The sequence below is a fragment of the Peromyscus eremicus genome, chromosome 23 (assembly GCF_949786415.1).
Source record: "Peromyscus eremicus chromosome 23, PerEre_H2_v1, whole genome shotgun sequence".
NCBI lineage: Eukaryota > Metazoa > Chordata > Mammalia > Rodentia > Cricetidae > Peromyscus > Peromyscus eremicus.
Window position 1 is genome coordinate 1,238,977 of NC_081438.1, and position 20,686 is coordinate 1,259,662.

The following is a 20,686-nucleotide window of genomic DNA, read 5'->3' on the forward strand; positions in this document are numbered from 1 at the left end:
CTCCACCTTCATTTTCAAAGGTCTTGGGTACACTTGACTAGCAATTAGATCACAGAGATTCTAGTCACATGGGAATTAGATGTAGACTTAAAAGAGCGTGGTGAGAGCCAAGTGTGGTGGCGCACACCTTTAATCCCAGCACGCAGGAGGCAGAGGCAGGCTGATCTCTGAGTTCCAGGCCAGCCAAATTGAATAGTGACGGCCCTTTCTCAAATAAGCGAAAGAAGTGAAAAAATACAAAACAAACACACTTGAAAGTTTCCAGATGGCACAAGTAAAGCGTAGATCCGTGGCGGAGTCATGGGCCCCCTCTGCCCGTCACACACGAAGCTGTGTGCAGTTCCCAGTCACTCCAGGCTGCTGTGCCTCTCACAGCAGCCCTTGCCATGTCTGCTCGGGCTGCCTGTACCGTGCAGATGGAAAGACTCTAAAGTTGGGCCCTCGAAATGCACGCTTGGCAAGAGAATGGCAACCAGCGAGGAGCTGTCCAAAGGAGCCCGGGGTCCATCCAGCAGGATCAGAGCCTCTGGCTGGAGCCCCTGGCTCTAGTGGCAGGCCGCGTGTTTGTTCAGGTGGGCTCACTGAAGCTGGGGGGGGGGTGGCTGCAGTGGAGGGGGAGAAAGGCGGAGCCAAGTCAGACCACTGCTCAGTCCAGCTCCCCGGCTGTGGCGGCGGCGGCGGCGGCGGCGGCGGCGGCGGCTGCTGCTGCTGCTGCTGCTGCATCAGACGCCTCCTGCACCCACATTGGATGCAGCAGTGCATCCTGTGGTCCCCACCTTCAGGAAACTCTGGAAGCTGCCTTCTCTCGCTGCCTGGCCAAGGCTCCTCTCCCCCTCCAAGGAGCCTCCTGACTCTAGCAGAGGCCACACCCCTGTGTTCAGTGCTATCCCACAAAACAGGGTCATGTGCAGATTCCTTGGTGGCTCTCCAGGCCCCTCTGCTCTCATCCTGCCCCCATTCTCTTCCAGCAACACTGCCTCCTGCTGGCTACTCTGTGTCCCACCATGCAGGTCCCTTCGGCCATGGCTGATCCCATTCCCCGGGAATGATCACCACATCCCCTCAAGGGTCCCTCCGTTGACTCACTGGGTCTCATGCCCTCTCTTCAGATGTCTTCCTGAGCCACCATTTAGGTCCTCTTACAGGCAGTCATAGTTTTTTTTTTTTTTTCAGCACTTACTACAGGGCGGGGAGAGAAAGGAAGAGGGGGGTATTTCCCACTGGACCAGAAGTTTCAGGAGACCCCTGCCCCCGTGGCTGTTACACATGGGATGAGCAGCCACTGTCTTCAGTCTTGGGATGGGCTGGCAGCTCTCAAGGAGACCCAGAGCGCAGAGATCACATGCAGCTGAACGGGACTGTCCAAATGTAATAATGGCCGTCCGTGTTGCTCTGCCCAGAGCAGCCATTCTGGAGCATTCTGTGTAATTGGAGCACAATTAAGCATCTGGCAGTGTTTCCCTGGGCCGAGATCTGATTCCGAGCTTACTCGACGTGAGCTCTGGTTTCTTTTTGCTAGAACAACAAATCTGGATCCCCCCCAAGGCAGACCCTGTGGTCTGGACTGCAGGGGAATCCTGGGGAGTAAGGCTCACACTAAAGGAATTTTAGTCTCCAGACAGTGGGCCGTATACTCGGGGACAATTTCTTGGACTTTGCATAATATAAACGAAGGTTCCCACTATGAGCCACGTCACACTCAGCTGGGGCAGGAAGCTGCCCAGCCTGGGCTGCTGGAGAGTACCAAGGCAGTGTGATGAAGTCATCTAGGGTGCACCTCACCACCCTCTCCTCCCAGGCAGCTCTCACTGGCCTCACTTGTCCTTCCAGGCCCGCTTCCTCCATGGCCATGATCTCCGGCTTTCCCAAATAAAAGCCAGTGAGCTGACGGCTGCCTGAAAGAATGAAGCTCAAAACAGAGAAGGTAGCGGTGAACTTCAGGGGATGATGCCATCTGTGTTCTCGAGAGCCAACCACCAGGGATGCCGGTCACCCTGGACTGCGGACGGGTGCACAGGGCATGGCAGGTGGCAGTGGAGGGAACAGGCTAGAGTGTCCAGCTGTCAAGTGACAACACTGGCCCACCCATAGACAAGTGCCCTTGAGGAAAGTGGTTCAGTCGGGTCCCTGGTGATAAAAAGAGTGAGGGTCCCATGAGCTGTAACCTGCCTCCCCAGTAGGTCCTAAAAACAACACAGCAGGGGGCGGCTGGAGAGGTGGCTCAGGAGTTAATAGTGCTGCTCTTCCAGAGGACCCAAGTTCCAAAGGACCTGAGTTCAGTTCTCACACCAAGCAGCCGAAACTCCAGCTGGCCTCCAAGGGCACCCACATTTACTTGCACAGACAGATATAAAAATAAAAATAAAATTTTAAAAAGAACACAAATGACAAAAATAAACAAACAAACAAAAAAAACCACTCAGATACTCAGGATTTCTGCACTCATTGAACCAGCATACAGGTATGTATAGTGTCCCATACTGGAAATAATTTCTGGGACCAGAGGTGCTTCTGGTTTCAGATTTTTCAATGTTGGGGTGTCTGCACAGCCACACCTTTAATCTGGAAATGTCAAGTCCAAAATCCTAGGAACCTAGAACTCTTCCCACCTAGAGCAGTTGTTTGTGTCTTCTGGACACCTAAGTATTTGCAGAGTTTGGATCGACATAAGCGTGTTCAGAGAGTGGGTTTCCAAAGTAAAGGTACTTATCCCAGAAAAGATGAAAATCTGCATCCTAGCATAGTTCCCCCTCTCCTGAGATTCTAGAACATCCTCTAGTTTGTGTGGAGCGTCCTGTGCTGGGTTTTTCTGTTCTCCAGTCCTGGTACCCCTCCCTGAAGCTTTTTCCATCATAGGCAGCCCCTTTCCATCTTTCCTGATTCCTCTGCCAGCGCTGCTGCAGGAGATGGAGATATTGAGTAAGGTAGTTCCCCTCAGAGTCATCAGTGTCCCTACCAAAGCAGGTCATGAAGTAGGAAGCAAAGCCAGTCTAGGGGCCCAGGGACCCCCAAAACAAGAAGTGCTTTGCAACACGAACTTCAGAAACATCTTGGACCCACAGATTTGTATGCAGAGGAGGGCCTGCAGAAGGAGGGATTTGGAAGAGCCTAGAAAGCCTGGAAGGCGGCATTCCATTGCAGAGGGGCTCCCTGCCTGTCCATAGCCCTGCAGGATCCATTCAAGAAGGCTGGGGGAGGAGGGCCCCAGCTGGGAGTCCACAGGCTGAGACAATTAGGGGATAATTGGGGCTGAATCATCTTGGTGGAGGCCCAGGAGGGTGTTGGGTGGGTGTGGGCCCTGTAGTGATTGCTCCAGACCAGCACTGGCTGAGTTCATTCTGTGGCTCCGGCTCCTGCAACCTGGCATTCATGGCATAAGTGCCTGGCCTTGACACCAAGGTGACCTGCTAAAGACAACACAGGCCTCAGGAATGCCTTGATCTAGTACTGGAGCTCAGTAGTAAGTACTGGCCTGGCACACGTGAGCCGCAGGTTCCATCCCCAGTACCGTGGACATAACAAAAATAGTGTCTTAACCTGGGGCAGTGCCGTAGCCAATCAAGGAACAGTACCACGACCTATTTATTCAGAGAAGTGCTCTTTTAGTATCTCTAAAGTCAATATGGTTTTTGCAACAGATAATGTCCTGGCTGTGGTGTGCTCTCAGGGTAACAGAAAAATAGCAGACTGACAACCGTTTATGTAGGGCTCAACACATGTCAGCTGTCTTCCATCAGCCTTGCCGTTGCATCCTCTCCACAACCCTGTGCGTTTGGATGGAAAACCCAGTTTCAAGAGGGAGTCCTGTGCCCCACAGGTGGGGACTCCTGGTGACACATTCTGACACGGGCACACAGACTTTGAGAAGGTGGGATTACACTTTCAGTTTGGCACCTGAAGCATAGTGAGTGCCCCTTGGCTGTGGGAAGGTAGGTGGGTAGAAGGAGTCCGTGAATGGGCAGACAGACACCCAGGCGTCGTTGCTCCACCCACATCCCCGCCACCCTGGCAGCCACCCATACACAACTCTCATTCTCTCCGGCTGCCTAGCACGCACCCTATCCCACTCCAGGAGCTACCATCCAATGGAGAGAGATGGATGTTGGTAGACAAATGGCCCAGCTCCCTAGTCCCCATTAGGGTATCTGGAGTGTAACCCACACAATCTCCCAAGGTCCCTAGCACTCCTGCACCGGAGTGTCCCAGGCAGCCTCTCTGCACAGCTTTCCCATTACTTGTTGGCCCCTGATTCAACTTCTTGGGACCTTTCTGGCACGACAATCCTGCCCCAAATCTCTGCCAGAAGGTCTGATTTGATACAGTTGGTGACGTTGGCCTCTATGTCAAAGGAATGGGTTGTGACAGAGGTTAGCAGGAGGATGAGAGTGGTCTCACTCCAAAGGACCCACAATGCTGCCCGTCCATGCTAGTTCAGATCCTGCAGTTAGGGGCTGGTGGATCTGCTGAGCCATGAATCAGCTTGATGGTGAAGCCTAAGAAACCCTATACATTGTGTGGCAGCCATGAGCCAGGGTGTGGGCTCAGAGAAGCCGCAGGACGCAGCGAGACTTTAGGCTCAGAGTCAGGTCTGTAGAAGCCCTGTTCCAGGTCTCCTGGTTTGTGGGTTACATTGCTTTTCTGAGCCTTGTCTTTCTCCCCTGAAATGAACCCTGTGCCACAGGTCACAGAGGGGACTCAGGGAGTAACACACAGCGAGTTTGTCATGTGAAGCTGGGCCCAGAATTGTCCCCTTCATGGGCCCTGCAGGCTCACATTCTGTTCCCCTTTTACTGTAAATGGGGAAGATACCCTCCCCAAAAGCCCATGTGTACAAGATCCCATGTGTAGGAACTCAGCCTCAATGTGCAAGTGGCCTTCTTGCAAGCCATAGGAGCGCCCCAAAGAGACAGGTTCTGAAGTCAGATTCTGGGCTCTGGCCTCCTCCCACCTCGGCTGTCTAGGATGGCTGAGATTAAGTGCACACTGCTGTTCCTGAGACACTTTGAGGACTGTTTTCCTGCTGTAGTGTCTCTGCACAGACTGCCTGGAATGCTGTTCTCTTCTCAACCCCCTTCCCTACCAGTGAGCCTTCAGGGAGGCCCATCTCAGCCTCGTGCCTAAGGCCATCATGCCACTGTGGACTCCAGCAGGTGGGTACTGCCTCTCTCTTTCCAAGGGCAGAGGCTACCCCTGTTTTGGCCAAGACATTCTCCCTGGCCCTGTACAGTTTGGCACACAGTCAGAGCTCTATCCCCAATGGATGTTTGTTGAACAAATTCTAGATGGGGCTTCTGGCGCATAGCTTGAGACTGTTTCAGCCTTGTCTGGGGTCAGGACGTGTGGTGAGAGCCCGTGTGCCCAGTCCAGCCCTACCTCAGTTGTATGGTTCCCAGAGCCATCCAGCCTGTGCAGAACAGTGAGGGCAGCACCCCAAAACCTGTCAGGAAGGTAACAACAGCCTTGCCCATTAAAGGCTGCCACGTCTGCTTTCCTCAGAGGGGTTTCTATCCAATTCGGGGTGATGGGGGTTCCCTGGATCCCAGTCTAGGGATGTGCTGTTGTTACAAGACCGTTGCGTTTTGTGAAGTTTTGACCGTGTTTTATGTGTATGAGTGTTCTGTCAATACGTACGTATGTATACCTCTCGCTTGCCAACATGTATGTATGCGTACCACGAGCTTGCCTGCTGCCTGAGGAGATCAGAAGAGGGTGTGTGATCACCTGGAACTGGAGTTATGGATGATAGCTGAGAGCTGCCGTGTGGGTGCTGGGAACTGAACCCGGGTCCTATGCTCTTAACCACTGGGCACCTCTGCAGCCCCAGTTTCTATTCCCTATCAGCAGTGAAAGTGCGTGTCTCTTGCTCCTTCCTAGCTGTCCCTTTGCCTCCAGCTGTCCTTACAACATGGCTGCTGGGCTAAAAGCTGGAGTCACCTCTTCAGTTACCGATTTGACCCTGTAAGTGCTGTGTAAATACTTCCACGTCTCCCCGCTCCGCCCCTGTTCCTTCAGGATGAAGTTCCAAACCCTTTAGGCTCTTGCCTGACCACAAGGGCGCTTTGTTTCACTACCATGCTCCTGCTATGCCTTAGTGTCCTTCCTGCCTACCCTACATTCAAAAGCCTGTCCCCTTTGAAACAGACCATCCCCAACAATGTAAGTCTGGGGTTGTGACACTGAGGCCACTTGCTGAGAGAAACCTTGGGAATGTGTCCTAAACGGAGGCACCTCAAAGGAGAAGCCTCACTCTTGGATGGGGCTGAGGGAGCTCAGATTTTTACCAGGTGCACACCTATGACTCCAGCACTTACGAGGTGGCAGTAGGAGGGTCGTGTGTTCGAGGCTAGCCTGGGCTACATAGAAAGACCTGTCTAAAACACAGAAAAAATATATTAAAAGACAACATATCTTCCTTCCCTCTTGTCCCTACACATCTTCAAACCTCTGTAACTAGAGTTTTCCTGCCTGGCCCACAGTCAGGACAAATCTCTCTCACCTGCCAGTCCCACAGACGCTCAAACCCGACCAAGTAAATACAGAGACTTATATTGGTTACAAACTGTATGGCCGTGGCAGGCTTCTTGCTAACTGTTCTTACAGCTTAAATTAATCCATTTCCATTAATCTATACCTTGTCACATGGCTCGTGGCTTACCGGCATCTTCACATGTTGTTTGTCATCGTGGCGGCTGGCAGTGTCTCTCTGACTCAGCCTTCCACTTCCCAGCTTTATTCTCCTCCTTGTCCTGCCTACACTTCCTGCCTAGCCACTGGCCAATTAGTGTTTTATTTATTGACTAATCAGCAACATACTTGACATACAGACTATCCCACAGCAAACCTCAGTTGCCCACTGTGTAAAATGGGCATATGAAACCTAGCTGGAGAGGCAGCCAGGGACCTTGTGATCATCAGGGACACTGTTCCTTAGCCGCCGTGACAGAACATTGTTCTCTCCATGGGGTGATTAACTGTCTCCATTTGCCCTGGACTGAAAGGTCTTCTTGAAGGTGAGGCTCAAAACTGGGGCTGTCAGGCCCGGCAGGATAAGTTGGTAGCCTCCATCTCCTGCATTATTGGTTCTGGAACAAATGTCTTGCCAGACCAGAACTTGGAAAATGCCAAGTATGTCCAAAGTCTGACCCAAGGGCTGCAGGTTTTGCACAGAAGCACAAGTTGGCTCTCAACACATGAGGAATTGGCTGTTCCCTTTCAACGGAACGAGAATGGTGTCAATCTTCACCCCTTCAAGGGCCACACTGTGCCACCCCTCCCTTCCGACCATCCCCGCATGCGATGGCCAGACCTTCTAGACGGCACATCAAAATCTCGTGTTGTTGGTTTTTTTCCTCCTCCATTGAGTTTCTCGGTTTATTTTGAGCCAAGCAGCTCCTCACCCAAGCTCCTCTGCCTCCTTTCAGAAATCCAAGGCTGTGTTCAACCTCCAAGTCCAAACCGCACTTATGTAACCTATGGTGATGCTGAGTGAGTAAGGTTGGCTAAGAGGTGGGCCCCTTGCACTCCCAGCACAGGGGACATTCTGTCCTGTAGAAATGGTTCTGGGGTGTGTGTGGGGTGTGTGTGTGTGTGTGTGTGTGTGTGTGTGTGTGTGTGTGTGTGTGTCTGTCTGTCTGTCTGTCTGTCTGTGTCTGTGTGTGTGTCTCTGTCTGTCTGTGTGTGTATCTGTATGTCTCTGTATATCTGTGTGTATGTCTATGTGTATTTGTGTGTGTCTGTGTGTGTGTGTCTGTGTGTCTGTGTGTATCTATGTGTGTGTGTCTGTGTGTGTCTATGTGTATCTCTGTGTGTGTGTCTATGTGTATGTGTGTGTGTGTCTGTGTATCACTGTGTGTCTGTGTGTATGTGTGTGTGTGTCTATGTGTATCTCTGTGTGTGTGTGTGTGTCTGTCTGTGTATGTATCTCTGTGTGTTTCTCTCCTGAAATAAAAAACAAAAAACAACTCCTTCTGCTCAAGATGTCAAAAAGAAGACTTAGAGAAGGGAAAAAGCCTGGAATAATTTCAGCATTGGGCCCAGATCAAGAACGGCAAACGCTGGAATATTTTCTGAAGTCAGGCTGTGAGTAGAGTCACCCTTACGGGAAACTGGAGCCTGACCTTGTGTAGCTCCAGGGGTGTGTGCTGGCCACATCCTCCACCATAGGGACAGCAGGCCCTGATCTCTCTCCCTCACTGCACTCCTACTCCATGCCCAAGCCACCTCTCCCCCATCTTGGCATCATCTCACAAGTGTGTTGTTATATTAATCCATTAAATTAAGAGGTAAATCAAGTTCCAAAAAACAATGATATCTGAGGGGCCTCACCAGTTCTGGGAGAACAGGGCTTGAACTAGGTCCATGTGTCCATCACCGCGTGGTGCCATGTGCAAACACCTACTCTGTGAGGCTGACGGTTCATCTTGCCCGACATCCAGCTAAGACTCAGCTTGCAGTTTCTCACCAGCCATCTAAAGACTGGGAATAACACTAAAGGTTACTGCAGTAACACAGTGTCTGGATGTTTGGGCCTCTGACAACTGTTCCTAGAACCAAGCTCTTTACTGGGGATCCTTAAGACCTTGATCAACTCCCAAGGGTAGCATAATTCAGAACTGGCCTCCGCCAAACAGCCCAGAGTCCCCAAAGGACTGTCAACACCTATTATGCATGTGAGAGACTTCGTCTTCCCTCTTAGAATAGATTCCAAAGTGGCTTCTGAGGCAGAGCTGGGTGGAGCCCAGGCTCATCCATTCACTTTGCTCAGCCGGAGCTCTGGTCCAGACCAATGACTTCACAACAGGGCAGTCCACGTTCCAAGGAGCCATTGAGGAGGGCTTCTTGGCAGTCTACCAACAGAAAGGTCCAGGATAGCAGAGGCTGGATGTGATCTGGTCACTACAGAGTCCCCAGCATGGTGCTTGGGACCTGGTAGACCCCAAAACATGTCTCTTGAATAACCAAATGAGTGGATCGAGTCAAGCTTAGGGAGGACAAGACAAAGGCCCCCAAATGGCACACCTTTATCCACAGAGCTTGTGAATGTTTCTGTCTGCGGCCAGAGACATTTTGCAGGTGGACTGAGAGAGCGCTAGCTAACAGACCTGAGATGGTGAGGTTGTCCTGCATTAGCCTGGAGCTCCAATCTGATGAGATCTTAACATGAGAACAGAAAGCCTTTGGAGAGCAGAGTCAGTGAGGCAAATTTGTAATCCTAGCCCTGGAGAGGCTGAAGCAGGGGAGTCACACACTCCAGGATAGCCTGGGCTACAGAGTAGGACCCCATCTTAAAAAAAAAAAAATCAGGGGCTGGAGAGATGGCTCAGAGGTTAAGAGCACTGGCTGTTCTTCCAGAGGTCCTGAGTTCAATTCCCAGCAACCACATGGTGGCTCACAACCATCCATAATGAGATCTGGTGCCCTCTTCTGACCTGCAAGCATACATGTAGGCAGAACACTGTATACATAATAAATAAATAAATCTTTTCAAAAAAATCAGGACAGCCTGGGCTACAGAGTAGGACCCCATCTTAAAAAAAAACCAGGACAGCCTGGGCTACAGAGTAGGATCCCATTTTAAAAAAAAAATCAGGAAATGATTAGTCAAGAGAACGTTCCTGTGTGAAGGAAGGGATGCTTCTGCAAGGCACAAGGTTAAGGGCAGACAGGGAGCCACCCCAGCCAAGGAACATGGCAGCCTCTGAAAGCTGGAAGAGGCAGCTCCTCTGGTCTCCAGGAAGGATGTTAGCCCAGTGAGACCAGTGTTCCAATGTCAGACTTCTGATCTCCAGCACTGTGAGAGGGAAAAAAAAAAAAAAAAAGGCCAATCTGTATTGTTTAAAGTTAAACGTCTGTGGGGGATCGTCATAGCAGCCGTGAGTATCAACTATTACAGAAGGGAGCTCCAGGTGGTGAACCAGCACCTGCCAAGGCCCTGGATGAGAAAGGACCTGGCTGTGCCTTAGTGTGCTGACAGGGGTGATGCTGTCACTGCTCCTGTCCTTCTAGCCCAGGTCGGGGGCAAAAACAGCTTGGAGAGCTCCTGTCTTCTCGACTGGTACTTCAGGAGTGTGCTTGCTGGGCAAGGTCAGGCAAGGATGAGGCACTGGCCCATCAGATGTGAAGAGTACCTTTTTCTAGAGGATTCATAAAAACCACCAGAGGAAGGGCCCTTGACAGAGGGAGGAAGATTAGCTGTCAGAGCATGCTGCCTGCTGTCTTCAAAGCCTTGTCCTGAGCTCACTGGCAGTGTTTCCTCTTCTAGCACCGTAGCCTCATTGGCCCTTTACACCACACCCTGGGACACCCTTCTACCTCAGAGCTGTGGGAACTGCCAGGCCAGGGGCACTGACTCCAATACCCAGGAAAGTCCAGAGAGGTTCCTCTTGCCCCTGAGGTGAACCAGCATGTGGAGTGGGACTTGGCTAGAGCCTGCCTGTGTCTGAGGATGGCCTTCCCAGACCCCCTGCTGAGTTATTTTTCTCAATCATGATAAACAGAAAGTGAAGCCGCGTTAACCATTGTCAATGGCACGGTTTTGTGTCACTGGCGTACAGCTGCTCGGCCACCATCGGCATTCACGGACATTGCTTCCTATCTCTCTGCCCTGCTTGCTCCCTGTGCTGGCAAGAGCTCCATGCCTTCCTGTGTCTCTGGCTTGGTCTGTTCTACTCATCAGCTCTGCATAGAACCACAGAGGAAATAACCTGCACATCTCTCCTCATACAGCATGTCAGCATTGAGTGTTGGGAGTGTCGGCACACTGGATCAGAGCTCCATCCCTTTCCATGGCTACATACTATTCTGTTGCATGGGTAGAGCACATTTTGCTTACTCATCCCCTGTGGATGGAAGCGTGGGCTGTTGTGGGGGAGTTGTAGGGACAGTTGAGTGTGGGTTTTTTTGGAATACCTCTTTTCCTTTTGTGGAGAGGGTCAGCAAGAGTGGAAAGCTAAAGCTTTACTTCCCGGGGAGTCTGAATTAGTTTTCCAAAACCGAGGTCGAGTAGGCCTTTCCAACTCTGGTCCTGAGGTTTAGGGAGGCATCCCATGTCACTTCTGCAACTCAGTGTGCAATGGCAGAGAGGACAGCAGATGGGAGAGACATGGGACAGACATGGAGGCCTTGGATAGGTGCGCGTGGGTGTTGGATACCTGACTGTGGCCATCAAGTCAAGAGGAGGACCATCAGCATGAGGGTCAGACAGGCCTGGGCTTGGGCCATTTTCCACCTGTGAGGTGGCGCTTCCTCCTCTGAACCTGGCGCTGGGCGGTGGGTGGAAGGAGCTGCCAGCAGCAGCACCTGGACACCCCGCTGTGGCAAGCAGAAGAGACCCTGGAGAGTTCTCAGCCAGGGCTGCCTGGCCACTCCCTCCTGTGAGAACTTTCCTCAAACACTTTCTGAAGGTTTTGCAGGTGAGTGCTCCGCGCTGCTAATATTGACAGGGTTTTAAAAAGTAGATTCGTAACCAAAAGGCCTTCACCAGCTGGTCCGCCAGCCTGGTGGGGATCTTACCCTAACCCTGATCAGCAGCCACTGGCCACAAACCTCTCCCACTCTCAGTGGTGGTGGCAATGGCCCTTTGTCTTGGAGGGAAAGGCCACCAGCTCCATGACACAGTTGTCCTCAAGCCAGCGACTCCTGCCCCACCCTCCATCTCCTGAAGTGGAGTTCCTCGGTGGGTGAGGAACGTGGTCTGGGTCACCCACATGGCCGTGGCCAACCCACATGCACTTGTATTTGAACCTGGGCTCTCACGGCACTGACACTCTCACAGCACAGCCTCTGCAAAGGCTGGCTGAACGTACGCAGGTATCACCTCCTCACCAAGGACAAGGATGATTCACACAGTCGTTCGTTCCAACTGTTGAGCCAAAGGTTGGGAAAAAGGGAATTTTCTAGAAAATAATAGTAGTGAGGCTCGTAGACTGTAAAGACAGCCTTGGTTTAAACCTCAGTAGGTTACAGAACAGCATGAATGTGGGAAAGGGACCTGTAGGGACATGGGGTGGGGGTGGGGCTGGCGGAGTAGGGAATGAGAATAACCAGAATGCATTATGCACAAATAAGAAGTTGTCAAAAAAAATCACATCTAATAAAAACCAAATATTAAATTAAAAATGAAGAGCAGGGTTTCACAGCATCTCCCCAGCTTCCAGCTTTTACACTTTTCCCATGTCATTTCCTTAGAGAGGGTGTGGCCTGAATATCCTGTTTAGGGCTGTGTGCTCAACTGTCACTCACTCTCAAAGACAGGGTTTCCTTATGTAGACCTGGATGTCCTGAAACTAACTCTGTAGAACAGGCTGGCCTTGAACTCACAGAGACCCATTTGTCTCTGCCTCCTGAGTGCTGGGATCAAAGGTGTGTACCACCACCACCCAGCTAGTTTTATTCTTTTTTATTATTTAAGATTTTTAATAATAACAATTATTATTATGTATATGTATGTTTCGGGGGAACAATAAGAATTACTATGTATATATGTATGTTGCGGGCATGGCATGCATCTATTACAATGTCTGTGTGGAGGTCAAAGGACAACACATAAAAGCTGGAACTTTTCTTCCACCTAGGGATTGAACTCAGGTCCTTCGGCTTGGCAGCAGACACGCTTGCCCACTGAGCCATCTTGCTGACCCGCTTTACTTTCTTTAAGCTACACCATTTGCCTCACCGTCTGTGACTGTGGAACTCCGACCTGAATAAACACTCAGTGCTGGCACAGAACTGAGCTGCAGAACTCACCTTTGCACTTGCATTCAGTTACTGTAAGATGTCATTAGGAATACCATACGATTATAGTAAGGCAATTCTAATTATCTTCTAATAATAATTGTTGCTTAAAAAAAAAAATGTGAGCCGGGCGGTGGTGGCGCATGCCTTTAATCCCAGCACTCGAGAGGCAGAGCCAGGCGGATCTCTGTGAGCTCAGGGCCAGCCTGGTCTACAGAGCGAGATCCAGAATAGCGCAGGGCTACACAGAGAAACCCTATCTCGAAAAACCTAAAATAAATAAATTAAAAAAAAAAAATGTATCCTGTTATGGGCTGAGCCCATGATCAAGTTTAAACTGAAGTTAAACATGTGTGGTGTTGAGACCTTCCGTTAGCAATCAGCCAGCTCTTTTTTGACTGACAGGGGGGTGGGAGGTGGGGGGTTGGGGGTGGGTGATGGGGGCTTGGGGGATAGGGGGTAGAGGGTGGGGTGAGGTGGGGGGGTGTATGCATTAAAAATTGTGCAAGCCAAAGGGCAGACCCACAGTAACAGGAATGAAGTGTTTTGTGATGTTATTAGAGAAATACATTTGAACACCAAACTGAATAGCAAAAACCAAACCTGAGCAAAATGGCCTGACATTTTTGCCATAGATTTTATGTAGTGTTTGTTGGAGAAGCTGGTTCCCCCGGGAAACATTCTAGGACGTTTAAAAGAATCAGCAGGTACTGAACTGAATGATGTCCACGGAGAACCTGTGAGTATGGCATTACTTGGAGATGGGTCTTGGCAGATGGAGTCACGCCAAAACTTGGCCACAGGTGGAAGGCGTGCCTCAGTGGGTAGAGTGAGTGCCTTCTTTTTTTTTTTTTTTTTTTTTGGTTTTTCGAGACAGGATTTCTCTGTGTAGCCTGGCTGTCCTGGAACCCACTTTGTAGACCAGGCTGGCCTCAAACTCACAGAGATCCACCTGCCTCTGCCTCCCGAGTGCTGGGATTAAAGGCGTGTGCCACTACTGCCCGGTGTAGAGTGCCTTCTTAAAGTGCATGAAGCCCTGGGTTCCACGGCCCAGCACCGCATAAGCCAGGCGTGGTGGTGTACACCTGTGAGCAGTTAGAAGCGGGAGGGGCCAGAAGTTCGAGGCCGTCCTCAGCCATCCTGACTTTGTGGCCAGCCTGGGCTAATATGAGGCCCTGTCTTAAAAAGAAAAACCTTGAATTAGATGTGTGCAGGGCAGAGGGCAGGGAGCGGGGGGGGGGGGGCTTAAATCTAGGGTGCCCTTAGGAGGGAAACTCAACAGAGGCACCAGGAGACAGTCACAGGGTGAGGGGGCATGAGTCAGAGCAATGTGTCTGTCCATCATCCTGGAATCCAGGGCTCACCAGGAGTCTCTGGTGCTCGGTCCCCATGGGCTCAGAGTCTGTGAAAACAGCTGGCCTTCTGTGGCAGGCCTCTCCCCTTGGCCTCAGTTTTCCCACCTCAGGACCTTACTAGGACTCAGTTTGCATTTGGTCTTCCCAGAGCTATCTGGTGACGGTGGGCTGTCCAGAACTCAGGTCCGGGGGGAGGGTAGCTCAAAGCTGAGGTCAACCGTAGGGATGTCTGAGGATGTATCACCTATTGGACTCAGCCAGGTTTTTTAGAAAAAGCCCTTCAGTGTTGGGCAGGAGCCTCGAAAAGACGGAGGAGCCGAGCTGAGGTCTCTGGGGCCTCATAGACTACACTGAAGAACCTTGATGGTCGTCTCCTGGGATGTCACCAGGACGTGCAAGTGCTTGTGTGTGACCTAGCTTGAACACACTTATATCTTGCTTCTGTCTAGGTATGAACTGGGGAAGAGGGTTCAGGACATGGGAATGGGGAGGAGGTTAGTGTGTGTGTGTGTGTGTGTGTGTGTGTGTGTGTGTGTGTGTGTGTTCGCACGTGCGTTTGTGTGTACTCCTGGGCTCGTGAGACACATGTGTGCGTGTGAATGCACACCCTGCAAATGTCAGAGTGGAGAAGCGTCCAAGGTTTCTTTCCCCTAGGGTTGGGGTGGTGGCTGGAGCCGTGGTGGGAGGAAGCCGAGGGCCTGGAGCACCCTCCTTCACAGTCCTCCCCTTTGGAGCCTCTCCGTGTCCCTGCACCCTGCCCCCACTTTCTTCTGGCTCCCTGTGATTTAAGAGGCATTTTCCTTTAGGGTGATATAGATTCTGAGACGCAGCATCCATCTCCGGCTTGGTGAGGCCGCCTGAGTTATAGCAGATTGCTTTCTGTGCGGGGGAAGGGGCGGAGGCCGCTGGTTGCTTTCTGCTCCCTGAGCCTGGAACATTTGAGCAAACATTCCTGGCTGCTTTAGAAGTTACCAGACCCAGATGAGCTCATCGCAGCCAGAGGTGGGGGCAGCTGGCGCCTGGAGGCCGCCCAGAGCTCCCCAGGTGGCCCGGTGGCAAATGGTGGAGGTGGCTGGGCCTCAGCTGGGAAGAAGGCCGCCAAGACAGGGTGGGCCCCTGCACAGCTGGGTCTGCCTGAATCGGGTGGGTTCTTCGCTTAGGGCCCTTCCTCAGAGCTAAGGAGGCACTGGCTAGGAGCCTCTGCAGCGTAGCCAGCGTCTGGGGGAAGCCGTCCTGAGCAGCCTGGCAACAGCCCTTCCTGGGGCTACCCCAGGGAGCTACCCACTCTGCAGGGCCTCAGGGCCTCCCTCCAACGCAGTAGCTGCCATTTATTGAGTGTTAACTATGTGCAAAGTGCCTGGGCCCCATTCACCCTCCTGATGTTCTTAAGAACTCTTACTCTTCCCATTTGACAGATAGGGAAACTGAGGCCAGGAGAAGTGTGGTGACTGTGAGTGGCTATATGAAATATGAAAGCCATACCGTATTTGTTGTTGTTGTTTTGTTTTTGAGACAGGGTTTTTCTGTGTAGCCCTGGCTGTCCTGGAACTCGCTCTGTAGACCAGGCTGGCCTCCAACTCACAGAGATCCACCTGCCTCTGCCTCCCGAGCGCTGGGATTAAAGACATGCACCACCACCACTCCCCATACTGTCTTCTTGCTGGACACAAAACCGTATTCAGAGAATGGGTGGTCATGTTGCCAGATACCTGGAAGACCCAGGGAGTGAGCCTGGCCCTGACTTTCTGGGCTGCTTCTCAAAGCCAGCAGGCTCCTTCCCTGACTAGGCAAGGAGTGTTCCCAAGCCTCCCCTGCGGGCCTTCCTTTCCTGCTGAGGCCCTTGGGTTTGTCCTGGGTCTTTTTTTTTTTTGTTTTTTGTTTTGTTTTGTTTTTTTTTTTTTTTGTTTTTTTGTTTTTTTGTTTTTTTGTTTTTTTGAGACAGGGTTTCTCTGTGTAGCTTTGCGCCTTTCCTGGGACTCACTTGGTAGCCCAGGCTGGCCTCGAACTCACAGAGATCCGCCTGGCTCTGCCTCCCGAGTGCTGGGATTAAAGGCGTGCGCCACCACCGCCCGGCTTTGTCCTGGGTCTTACATGTGTGAGGCCAGCACACTGCCACTGAGCTGTGCCCAGCTCCTGTGGTCAGGTAGAGGGAGGTACTCCCCACTGTGGGATACTGTCCCCTAAGTTCCCTTCTGTGAAATGGGCGCATGTACATCCCCTGGTGGGATTGGCGTGGGACTCAGGACTGACCTCACGGAGAGGAACACCACTTCCTTCCAGCTTGCTCCCAAGAGGATACTCAAAGCTGCCATCACTTCCACACCCTCAGGAATCCCAAAGAGGGAGCCACTAGTTTCTCCACACTCCTGGGGTGACACAGGACCACCACACCCTACCATCTCATTCCATGCTCCAAAGAACACTTCTCGTAGACACAGTTGAAGCCAGGTTTACAAGGGAAACTGAGGCGCGGGGCGGGGGGCGGGGATTTATTCTAAGCCACGCAGCATTTCTTCCCTGGTAGAAGGAGGCGAATGATGTTGCAGAGCAGGGAGGGGACTTACCTGCCCAGCCCCCAGTGCCACCTGCTGCCACCACTGCCGCCCAGAGTCTGGAGAGGACCACGGGACAGGTGGCCTGGGGAGCCATGGAGATGAGACAGGTGACCTCCCTGTGGCCGTGGGGGACTTCTCTCTGCAGCTACAATTAACCTCAGCACGGGAATGACACCACAACCTCCATGCCTGCGGCTGCTGTGGAAGTGGAAGCAAAGGAGGGTCAGTGACAAGGGATGGTGTGATCCAAGAGGACGTGGGGAGGCTGTTTAGAAGCCTGCTTGCCTCTCTGGGTTCTAGGCATAGGGAGCCCTATTGCCTCTGGGTGGGAATAGAAGGTGAGGGGGCCCGTGACCACGCTAGCTGGGTTTGCTGTCTTTGCCTTCACCGTGGGTCATGTGACACTTGGTGCACAAGGTCTGCTTTATTTTTTATTGCTGATTGGGAGTTCTGAGGGAGGCTAGGCTGGGCCCCGGAGCTGTTGGGCTTCATTTCCAGCCTGTGGGGCTGGCGTAAGTTACTTTGGGACAGGAGCCAGGTTCATCACACTCAGCTTACAGAATGGAAAAATGGAAGCTCCTGGCTGGTAACTGTCTGGCGAAGAGGCATCCGTACAGGCAAAGCTTCAGGACCCGAGGGCCTGGGTCATCTGTGATGACTGGAGCAGGTCACCACCCCTCCCAGAGCTAGGGTGCTGAGGGTAAGGGGGTGCTTTCAAGATTCAGGAGTATCCAGAAGATCTGTATGCTCAGAAAAGGGGCCCTATCCAGGCGGTGGTGCACCAGGAGGCAGAGGCAAGAGGTTTATCGGAGTTCATTGCCAGACGGGTCTATCTAGTGAGTTCCAAGTCAGGGCTATGTTGCAAGACTCTTCCAGAAAACCAAACAACAACCACACAAAATAAAAATAAAACAAACACAACCAAAACCCCAAAGAAATGACTGGCTGTGGTTGCTACTGGGATCCCGTCTCTGAACAGTAGTCCCCTCCTCAGCTTTCTCCTTCTGTGAGTCTGGCACCCAGGGCCTCTGTGTGCCCAGGGCAGCTCTACCCCGGTGCCAGCAACATGAGCTTCAGTGCCAACCGTCAGTCAGCTGGGCAGCTGGGATGTGGGCAGTGCTGAGCTGCCCTTGTGTGGCACAACCAGAGGCCTGAAGCAGCTGTGGAACACCACACCCCTAGTGGCTGCGTAAAGTGCAGTTGAATGGCCTACAAGAGAGCTTCTGCAGCACAGGGTCCACCGGCCCCAACAAACGTCCTCCCGAGTGCCATCTGAGGGGACCGTCGGTGGGTTCCCATGCGGAAACACTGAGGTCAGGCTGCCCAGAAGGAAAGAGTGGAGGGTCTCTTTCTAGGCTGAGGGTCTCCAGGATGTCAGGCTGTTCCCTGCAGACCACAGCATGGGTTCCAGAGGAGCGGAGCAGAGTGGAGCAGAGCCTGGGCCCCGGTACCAGCTGCTTAGCTGCTAGTTCTGGTTCGTTTGCTTTGTGAGCTCGGACACATTGCTTCACCTGTCTGTGCCTCAGCTTTTCCTCCTTTACAACGTGGAGGAATGTAATGGAGCCTCTTGAGTGTGTTAACAGTGAGCTACAGATAGAACACCTGTCTCCTGTCAGTCACCTGCCTAACTATAGTAACCACCCATCCTACCTATGGCTCAGCCTTTTATCATAATGTGTCTGTCTATCTATCTGTTTATCTATCTATCTATCATCTATTTTCCATCCATTCATCCATCTGTCTACCTACCTAGCCATCTATCATGATCCATCCATCATACATTCATCTATCTATCTATCTATCTATCTATCTATCTATCTATCTATCATCTATCTTCCATCCATTCATCCATCTATCTACCTACCTAGCCATCTATCATGATCCATCCATCATACATTCATCTATCTATCTATCTATCTATCTATCTATCTATCTATCTATCTATCTATCTATCTATCATTATCATCATCTAGCCATCATCCATTTATCTATTCACCATCTTTCTTTCTTCCTTTCTTTCATCCATTCACTTATCCGTCCATCCAATCTGTCTTTGTTTCTTTCTCAATGATCTGTCTATTCATCCGTCCACCCTGTGAGCCAGGTTCTTTGCGCATTTCCCCCTCCTGGACACATTTGTGGACAGACACTGCTGCCTAGTCAGGGGCAGTGGCTCTGAACCTGAGATTTCTGACTCTCACACCCAAACTGCTCTTAAGAGGGACAGGTGGGCAGACCTGGTCCCCAGGGAGTGCATCTTGTGTCACAAGAGGGAACTCTTGTCTGTACAAACAGTATGGCATGCTCTGGGCTAGCTGCTTAGGGACAGGTACAGGACTTCCTCTCTCCCAGGCCTGGTTTCCAAGGAAACCAGGTGAGGATGACTTCTGGGACCTCCTTGAAAGACAAAGAAAGGAATGACTCTCAGGTCTCAGGGATTTGCTTCTGATCTTTCATGGTAGTCACAAGGCCTGTACATGTCCACCTACCCTGGAAGGCCTCCTGATTCAGGTACTGATCATTTTTCTTGCTACCTGAAACTTCCCACACCCTTCTAGCCTGGTTCCTACATCTGGAAAGGTCCTTTGGCCTCCTGTGGTTATCACACTCCTCTTCTATCTTCAAAACCCCCCTTTGTGAACCCTTTTCTATTTCCTTCCCCGCTCCCCTTATTGATAGAATCCTTTTCACGTCGAATAACGGGACTCCTGTGGTCCGACTTGACAGTTGAAACTGTTTTCAACTTTTCCTTTTCTGAGTTCTCAGGTGGAACCTTGTAGGGCATCCAGTAGGCATCCGGTGGACATCTAGAAGAAGAGGCACCCTCAGAAGCTATCAGTCATCACGTGTAGAGAGGTGGGAATTGCTGTTGCTTAGCAACCAGCAGCCTGTAGCTGCAGGAAAGTCTCATCCCTTCCACCCACTAGTTAGCTCCACTGTCTTCTCTCCTGGTCACACGAGGCCTCCCTGGAGGTTTCTGTCTAGGGTGCCATCTAGGTGCTCCATGGGCACCAGCATGGAGAACAGAGTAAGGCACCCATCATGATAGCTGGGCTACTGAGCAAGGCCGAGTTCAACCGCTGTTTTCCCTGTCTTCTTGCATTCAAATGCAGGAGACACGTTGATGACCGCAGTGACAGGGAGAGGAGCGAGCCAGCGCTTAATCACGGGCTGCATGTGAGGTCTGTTGGCTCTGCAAACACAATCAATCACCCTTGAGCTCCACACAAACCGGCTGTGATGCCCCTTTGCCAACAAAGCAAACAGAGGCTCAGAGAAGGTAGTATTTTGTCCGAGGAAACACAGCCCATGAAGGTGAAGAGAAGATTTAAATCCATGGGCACGGGAGAATGTCATTTGGGGGCCACTTCATGGCAAGATGTTGGAGGAGTGGGCTACTCCAGGCCTTTCAGAGGACTCCGCAAAGTGTCCAAGCTCCAGAGTGCGTGGGAGACTTGGGGGAAGGGGAAGAGCATTTGTTAGGGAAGAGCCCTGCTACTCCCTGACCCCCATCCCCCACCCCCCCAGCCCCCCACCCCCCGTGCCCAGCACAGCCATGCGCAACTATGACCTTGGTAGCACACAGGCCTAGCAGTAGCCCGGCTGTCTGTGGACTGGAATTTGGGATCTGCTGTTATTTGGTTCTGGGCAAATTCCTTGACCATCAGAGGCATCTGTCCCAATGGGTCAGGTCTGGACCTTGAAGGGCTGCCATGGAGATGAACTAGGACCTTAGATGGGAAGCCGCTTGTACTCAGCCAGCTGAAGAGGATACCTCGCCGCCCCGTCTCTAGGGTTCTGACGTGCCTGTCAACTGTGGGTGTGCTGACAGGTCCCCTTTGTGGGTGTTGTATGGGCCTGATGGGCAAATGTGAGCTCTGTGTCTCCCGCTTGCAGGGTCATGGGTTTTGAGTGTGTGCGTTTTTGTTGTATGTAGACGGCACAAGCCCCTCTTCAGCCCCAGCTGGAGGCTGTTGGGAGCAGCTGGGGGTGGGGGGACATTCCAGGCAGCTCCTCACATGTTCCCCTGCTCAGAGCACCCTC